Source organism: Lissotriton helveticus, chromosome 7, assembly GCF_964261635.1.
Source record: "Lissotriton helveticus chromosome 7, aLisHel1.1, whole genome shotgun sequence".
Lineage (NCBI taxonomy): Eukaryota > Metazoa > Chordata > Amphibia > Caudata > Salamandridae > Lissotriton > Lissotriton helveticus.
In genome coordinates this window covers 1,242,915,827-1,242,924,279 of record NC_136068.1, presented here as the reverse complement: position 1 = coordinate 1,242,924,279, position 8,453 = coordinate 1,242,915,827, and the positions used below count along the sequence as shown (strand labels likewise).

The window sequence follows — 8,453 nt, the reverse complement described above, 5'->3', positions numbered from 1 at the left end:
GCTGCTGATTCTGATTCTGTTTCGTTTTGCTCCGAGTTCCCATTTGTGGGGGCACCGATGGCGGTTGGTGCCAATGTACCTGTGCCTGTCGGTTCCTTCTCCTGCCTCTGTTTCCGCCTTGACCTCCCCCTAAAAAAGACTGATTGTTGTAGTCCTGCTCGAATGGGTGAAAGGGGGGTGGTGGTGGTTGTAATTGTTGGTGCGGATATACCCATGGTGCGGGGGGCCACCATTGTTGGTAAGGTGGTGTCATATATCGTCTCCAAGAGGCCCTTCTACCCCTCCCTCTCTGTGATTGTCTACGTGTGTCTGTAGTGTCTGAGTCGGTAGAGTTCCAATCTGAGCTACTGCCTGAGTATGTTGAACCATACCGTCTGCCTTTACTATTAAACTCTGGGGAGTATAATCATCACTTGTGTAAGGATAGACTACTTCGTGTTTGAATTTTGCAAGGTCCTTTTTAAATTTTTCTATTTTGGATTGAAGAATTAAATCTTTAAATTCTTTATTCACTTTATTAGATTCATCCTGATTCTTTTTAAAAACGATACCTGTAATTATAGTTTTTATCTGCGCTTCCATCACCTGGATTTCTATCAAGATAGCGTCCGCTACCCGTTTCGCAGTGCAGATGATTAACAGAAGCCAGTCTCTAGTGCACCGCCATGCTATGAGCGACCAGTCTCTTCAAAAGGCTTTGTCTTGTAAGAACAGACGTGGTGCATTTGTTACTATCAAGCCTGGTGGTGCACAGTTACCCCGTAGGTACTCGGCGCTAATGGCCCCGTGTATCACTGTCTTTGAGTGTGTCTTTTTTAATGCTGTCACTGTGTTCCAGTCACCAACATTCACATTTGAGGGCCCTGGAAGGCTATCCAAAATGCTAGGTGTATTATCTAGAATACTCTGCATGGTTGCATCGTCATATGCTAAGCCACTAATTTCAGCCATAGTGAAAATATTGTTCCACGAAGTAGTTTAAGAGGTCAGTGATTGTCGATGATTGTCATGGATGAGTAACAGAATGGTCATAATAGAACCATTAACTACCTTAGGTTGGTCTACAAGTACGCAACACTAACGATAGAATGAACAAAAATGTAGGTTAAAACGGACCCGTAGCCATCAGCTACACATAACTACTCAAAACACGTCCACAAGGGACAAGGGTCCAAAAGAATGTTTACCGACCTCAGACCAGATTCAATCCCCAAATCTATAATCTTATATACACAAGAAGCTGGTGGTCATTGCAAATACGGTGAGAAAGTGAAAAGAGAGCAGAGAGACCAGATTCAAATAAGAGCACCTCCTTGGAGAAGCTCGTTGAGGTACAGAAATTGCAATGTTCCCACCTTCATTCAAAACAGCTAGCATCCATGTAGATAACCATAGAGATCCACACGGAAAAGACAGATCTCCATCAACTGCCCTTTGTGGCCAGTGTCATCATTTGGATAATCCGATTGTCTTACACACTCAAACCTACTGATGTATCAGGTGAGTGATTTGACATAAAATCCGTATAGACCTCTATGGACAGTGTATCTACTGGACCTTATGATGGAGAATGATACCAAAGAGAAGTGCAGTGCAAGTGATAGTGTGATTAAAAAGGAGATGGAAGAGAAAAATACTGTTTTATTCTTTACATCTCTCCCAAACCTGTTAAAACGATGGCAGATGCGGCGTGTAAACAAATAAGCCGCTGATCTTACATACATAACGGTAGACTAGTTTCAGCCCTGTGGGTATTTGACCCGGGCTTTCTTCAGGACCCTTGTCTGCTACTGCATGTGTATAAACATTTGTTTATTATAAATTTGTCATATTACCTTCATATAGGCATGGTGATTTATGGAACACCTGCAAAACAAAGGCACACATAACAAAACCCATCATAATTAAGAATAAGTGTTCACATAAGAAACTTAAATCCCTCTTTCCTTTATATTTCATTTCAAACTCATATATAGAACACGTCGAATCACTCACCTGTCCTATATGTGGTATGTGCCTCACCTCACCCGGTAAACACTCAGGTGTATGAGACCCCATATGATGACACTGGCCACAAAGGGCAGTTGATGGAGATCTGTCTTTTCCGTGTGGATCTCTATGGTTATCTACATGGATGCTAGCTGTTTTGAATGAAGGTGGGAACATTCCCTTTCTGTACCTCAATGAGCTTCTCCAAGGAGGTGCTCTTATTTGAATCTGGTCTCTCTGCTCTCTTTTCACTTTCTCACCGTATTTGTAATGACCACCAGATTCTTGTGTATATAAGATTATAGATTTGGGGATTGAATCTGGTCTGAGGTCGGTAAACATTCCCTTGGACCCTTGTCCCTTGTGGACGTGTTTTGAGTAGTGACAGGAGTATGTCAGTTGCCAGTGACCAAAACATGAAAAACCTGGGGATTGTGTGTGACACTCAGCTAAGTTTTGCGGGACAGATAAATCAGGTAACCTCGACCTGTAACTTCACTCTAAAGTTAATGCAGAAGATTTGACAATTTCTCCTCCTGTTGGAGTTAAGGAAAACGGTTGGGTCAGCACTCATGCTGTCTCATATTGACTACTGCAACGCCCTCTTCCTAGGGGTTGGTAAAGACCAATTAATCAAATTGTAATCACTGCAGAACGCAGCTGCCTGAGCCCTATTGAACATCCCTGAATATAATCATATATCTGGGGCTATTAGAGAACTTCACTGGCTTCCAGTAAAGGAGGGGATTGAATTCAAGGTTCTATGTCTGGTTCATAAAACCTTGTATGGATGTGGACCCAGGGAATATCTTAAACTATTCCAATGGTACAACCCCGGACGCTCTCTGAGAACATCAAAGCAAAACACTGGTCAATGTCCCGAAAATCAAAAAGGCAAAATGGGGAGGCAGATGCCTCTCTCATCTAGCTCCCAATCTCTGAAACAAGTTGCCTCTGAACATTAGATCCCAACCTGTCCGTACACAATTGCGGGCCTTATTTAAAACCTGGCTCTTTCCCACTCAGTAACAACCTGCTCTTTCTTGGGCTCTTCCCATATCTCACCTAGTCCAGCGCCAAGACGGCTCGGCAATCTTACTTTCTTACTTATATGCTGAGAGTCCACCATGCACTGGTCTAACATTCCGTGAGGGGTGTCCAACTCGAGACCAAGACAGGGTCCTTCATTCTAGCCGATCAGGTAACGGGGAGATGTGTGGCTCTACACCCATACACACTGTAGATACTCTCACAGCAGGGTCTGCATTGTAGGAGTACTTTAGATTACTTTATTTTGCATATATACAGGCATACATTAATTGCTTCAGCACTATGGTAGAAATGTATCTACTGTTCACTCTTTTGGTGCTTGTAATCACCATCCCTAGAATCAGAAGAGCAAGAGGCTGGGCTGTTCTATTGGCTACCTGGTATCCAACTTTTGGAATACCCTTTTGATCCATCTAAGATCAGAAAATAATTTACTTAGCTTTAGGAAACAGCTGAATACTTACCTTTTCATCAGAGCAGTGTAAAACCGCAAGTGTCCTCAATTTGTTCTGCCAGCATCAACAAGCCTGTTATCGGGAAGCTGTAAACTTTATAAATATTTTATAAAAATAGTAATAAGTGAGCCAGACAAGTGCAAATGGATTTGATGGTAGTCTCTCCAATTTTGTTGGAAAAAGTGTGAAAAGGATTCCTTTTGCTACACGGCTCATCAACCTGTAGGAGGTTCGGGAGGCCTCGAAATGTCAGTTCCAACTGGGCTTAACACAAATATGCCTCACTTAATTAGCCATTAGCACTCAGTTTGTTTGAGCTTCATTCTAGCTGAGAGCTAGCTAAAGCCTAACAAGTTAATGCTAGTTAAAAAGACAATTAGCATCTCATTTTGGAAGTGCTCAAGAAATAAACTATTATTTTGGTGCTGTTAGACCTGTCAGCCTGAGGGTAGTATTCGCCCTAAAGTTTTGCCTTCTTGCCTCCAATTTTGCTTCTTTCTTTTAATTGGGTTTTAGACTCTGAGCAACTTACCACTGCCAACCAGTGCTAAAGTGAATGTGCTCTTTCCCCTAAACCTGGTTTGATTGATTTATCCACAATTGGAATATTTAGTTTACATAGGTCCATAGGAGAGTACACTGCATGTGCCCAGGGCCTGTAAAGTAAATGCTACTAGTGGGCATGCAGCACTGATTGTGCCACCCACTTCAGTAGTCCCTTAAACATGGCTCAGGCTTGCCACTGTAGAGCCTGTGTGTGCTGTTTTAAACATTTTGACCTTGTAAATTAGCCTACTTGACAGGACAAAACCTTCCCTTATCTTCCATATAAGTCATGCCTAAGGTAGGCCCTACACAAACCAATGGGCAGGGTGCAGTGTATTTAAACGGTAGGACATGTACTTTTGTGTTTTTCATGTCCTGGTAGTGAAAACGATTATGTTTTCTTTTTACTAATGCAAGGGTTAACATTGAGATTTCCTTAAAACATATTTTTAGTGTAGTTTTCAATGGGGAAAAGATGGAGATGTGGAGTTTGGTGTCTCTGGACTCAATTTAAAATCACAATTTATGGTAAAGTCAGATTTGATTTTTTTAAAAACTTTTAAAAAGTTGGCATTTTCTTACTTGAACCATTCTGCGCCCCTGTCTGTCTCTGAGCAAACATCTGGGTTCGGGTGACAGCTGGGCTTTGTGCATTCCCTCTAGATAGTCACACAAAAAAGGGAGCTGGGGTGTGACATTTGCATCCTGATGGCCCATCACCAGGCTAATGGGCCTTCCCAAGGTAGATTGGGAGGGAGGAACTAACATTTGCACTTGAATAGGGCTGTGCCTGCCCCCCAACAAAGAGCTGCACACCCCTCTGTAGTGAGTCTGGAGCCAGGACAGGAAAGAAAGTGACCTTGTGATCTTCATTGAAGACTCCTTAACTTCAAAGGCACACCTGGGTATAAGTACCAGTCCCCTGACACTATCAAATCTGAACTTTGCTGGACATTCAGACTGAAAGAAGAGCTGCTGTGCTGCAGAAGGGACTTCCACTTTGCTAACTGCTTTACTCTGTTGAAACAGAAGCAATGGACCGCACTCCGCTAGCCCCTCCTCCGGGTCGCCCCTTGGGATTCTGGTACTTGGTGTAGAAGAGTGGTTCACCCAAGTGGGTGCAAGTAAGTACTTGTAAGACTGATGATCTCTAGACCCGATCCATGTCCCGGGTTTTTGGATGTCGCCCGAGACATGGCTCGGGTTTCGGGATGACTTCCCTCATCAGTAGAGAAATGGTTTAGGGGTGGAAGAGAAGGCCGCCAAACAACCGTCAAAGGCCTTGTTGCCCAAACCGGCACGCAGGTGCGTAGTCCAGGAGCCAGGAGATCATCAGTTCTACAAGTACTGACTTGCACCCACTGGGGTGAACCACTCAAGAACTCCATGTACCAGAGTCCCTAGGGGCGACCCGGAGGAGGGGCTAGCGGTGTGCGCTCCATTGCGATTGCTTCTGCTTTACTCTGTTGGCCTGCTGCCTGATCATTGCTGTGGTGTAGGAGGGCCTGCCACTTTGCTACCTGCTCTGCTGTGTTTGCCCCTGCTGCTTCTTTCCTGGGAGTGAGAAGGACTGGCCCTGCTCTCCACATCCTTGAATCTACATTTCTTGAAAGGCTTGCCCCCTATTCTTGAAGTCTCAGAGCCTTCAAAGCTGCTGGATTCTACCAACTGTGAGACATCCCTTGCCTAATGTGCCCCTCCAGTCCTGGCCCTCAGAAGTGGGTTCTGCAGCTTCTTTGCTCCAAAAAAGATGCATCGTCATCTTAGCGCCAAGTGGAACCGACCCATTTTGTTTCAACGCCACTGCAGAGCAGATAGGATGACATCCCTGAACAGCTCCACAATGACATGGGACCCGACTGCAAGGTTTGACGACGATGCAGTGCCAATGCGAGGTACTCACTGCGAGGCTCGACTTCGATGCAGCGACCTGCCTGCGTGAATCAGAACCAACGCATCGAGTCTTTGACACTGACGCTTGCTCCATCCATGGTACTTTATCAGCGGGCCCTGTGTAGATTCTGTAGCCGGCCAGCCCTCCATTGCAGTCGGCCTGCACTTTGCCTTTCCCCCGGTCTAGCGCAACATCAAAAAACCTTTTAGCGCTATAGACTTCTAAGTACTGTTTTTGGACTTAATATTTATAAATTCATAACTCAAGTTCTGCTCATAGGATTTTTGTCATTTTTATCTTGTTTTACTGAGATGAATATTCTCTAGGTTTCTAAACTGGTGTGGAGTATTTTTGTGGTGTTCCTACTGTATTGCTGTAGTTGAAGTGCTGCACAACTATTTACACACTGCGGTTAAGTTTGATGGTTCTGTGCTAATCTAACAGCAGGTGAGCACAGGTTAAATCAGGTTGTGTATCTAACTTACCCTGAATAAGACTGTAGCTCCTACTTGGACAAGGTGCATACTTCTGCCAACTAGAGACCCAATTTCTAACAGACACTATCTGTCCGGGAGAGGAGGCCCCTTATTTGGTAAGACTGGGAGGAAGAACATTATGCCTCAAGGTAATGAAGATCAGTGGTTAGTGATATGTCCAAAACTGGGTGTGATCAACATGTAAAGACAACAGACTAAATAACTAGTATACCCCCACCACCCTTACACATAGGTGGATTTCATACTCCTAACTTGGCATCGCGCTCACATAGATGAAAGTAGCAAATGAGCACTCCTCAACATTGACAAATGAACCGTATTCTTTGTCCACGATTCTGTGAAATGCCTTGGATTATGGAACAGAGGACGGAGCTTTTCAGAAGGCTTCAGAAATGGAGACTGAATACTTACCTGTATGGTCTAGAGGATGATTACAAGCACAGGATGTTCTGGAGTGAAATGTACTCCGTGAAAGAAGCTGCTCAATTTTAACGTTAATCTCAGCAGCTCATGAATTTGGCATTGAGTTTATATATGCTATCTCACCTGGACCTAACATCACTTGCTGAAATTCAAAAGAAGCGCAAACTAGACCAGGTTAGCCATTTTGGCTGGGGTTCTTTTGCATTGCTGTTTGACGATATTGATCACAACATGTGTCCAGAAGACAAAGAGGTGTTCTGCTCCTTTGCCCATGTCCATCTCTCAATCACAAATTACATTTTTCAGTACTTGCGAGAACCACAGCCTTTTTGTTTTGTCCAAAAGAATATTGTGGAACGTTCTGTTTTCCAAATACTGCTTAGTCTCCCTACCTACGGATTGGAGGTGAAGAGCTGCTACCTGATATTCAAGTGTTGTGGAATGTCCCAAGGTTGTATATAAAGACATCCCAGAGAATCAATTGAGGGAGGTTCCAAAACACTTAAGATGGCACCAGTTATCATGGGGTACTATACATGCTAACAATTATGATCAGAAGACACTTTTTCATGAACCATACAAGGGACAGTCAACAGATCTCTTTCATAGGCTAAAGGGAAGTCTGATAAACCCTAGCTGTAAATTTCCAGCAAACTATCTGTCATCCTTTGGAAACCTGGTACAAATCTAACATGAATGAAGTGCGAAAGGATGTGGTAATGGCTGACACATAAGACTTTACTGTATCAATTTGAATTAAATTGGAAAATGAAGGGAGTGATGAAGATATTGAAAAAGATAATCTATATAGCCCTCGGATGGCCTTGAGATTGTCACAACCAGACTGGCTTCAAGTGTTTGGGGTATCCCACCAATACAGCAGTAGGAAAGATGCTCACAATGGAGCAAAGACTTGTGTTTCCTATGGGCAGCCATAGTCTCTCCATTAACGCTAAATGCAGCAACAACTGCAACAACAGTATATCAGCAGGCAATTATGAGCCAAGGAGCCAAGGAGATACAGGGACTGTAGATCCTCCATTAGCTTCTAAGGCAGAAGAGAAAAGCAGTTAGATGAAGAACCAATGAACATGGTAGTAGGAAAACAGGAAGATGGGGACAAGACTATTATTCGTACATTAAGAGACACTCTACAATTCAAAATGTTTGTATGTGAAATGATGCTGGGAATTCTAACTCGTATTATCTGTAAAGGCCTTACGATTAAGTTACAAAATGAATGTTAACGTTTCCTCCTTTGGAAGATCGCTGGTTAGGCTGAATCTGTTGGCTACCTTTAAGGACATAGGTGACTTAGAGGCCAAGAGCATCCCTAACTTGGGAGGGAGGCCGGTGTAGGTCGTCGAAGAATCGAGTTCCAGTTGCCCTTATTAACAATGAGTAGTCAAACTTTTTTAAATTAGTAGTTCTGTGTAACCTAATACTTACACTTCGGCTTTACATTCATCTTGGTGATAGTAGCTATGAGCTGAATTAGTTTTCTAAAATGTAATGCTGGTGAGATTTGCATCTGTTGGCCTTTAATTTCATGATACGGCCATAACATTCACTGACTTCCATCCGGCGGACCCGGCTGGA

The 8,453-nt window shown here is 43.5% G+C and overlaps 1 pseudogene; it reads left to right on the top strand.

Moving 5' to 3' along the window:
* Positions 1-6,740: 6,740 nt before the first annotated feature.
* Positions 6,741-8,101, top strand: LOC144769436 (protein O-GlcNAcase pseudogene; annotated as a pseudogene).
* Positions 8,102-8,453: the final 352 nt, after the last annotated feature.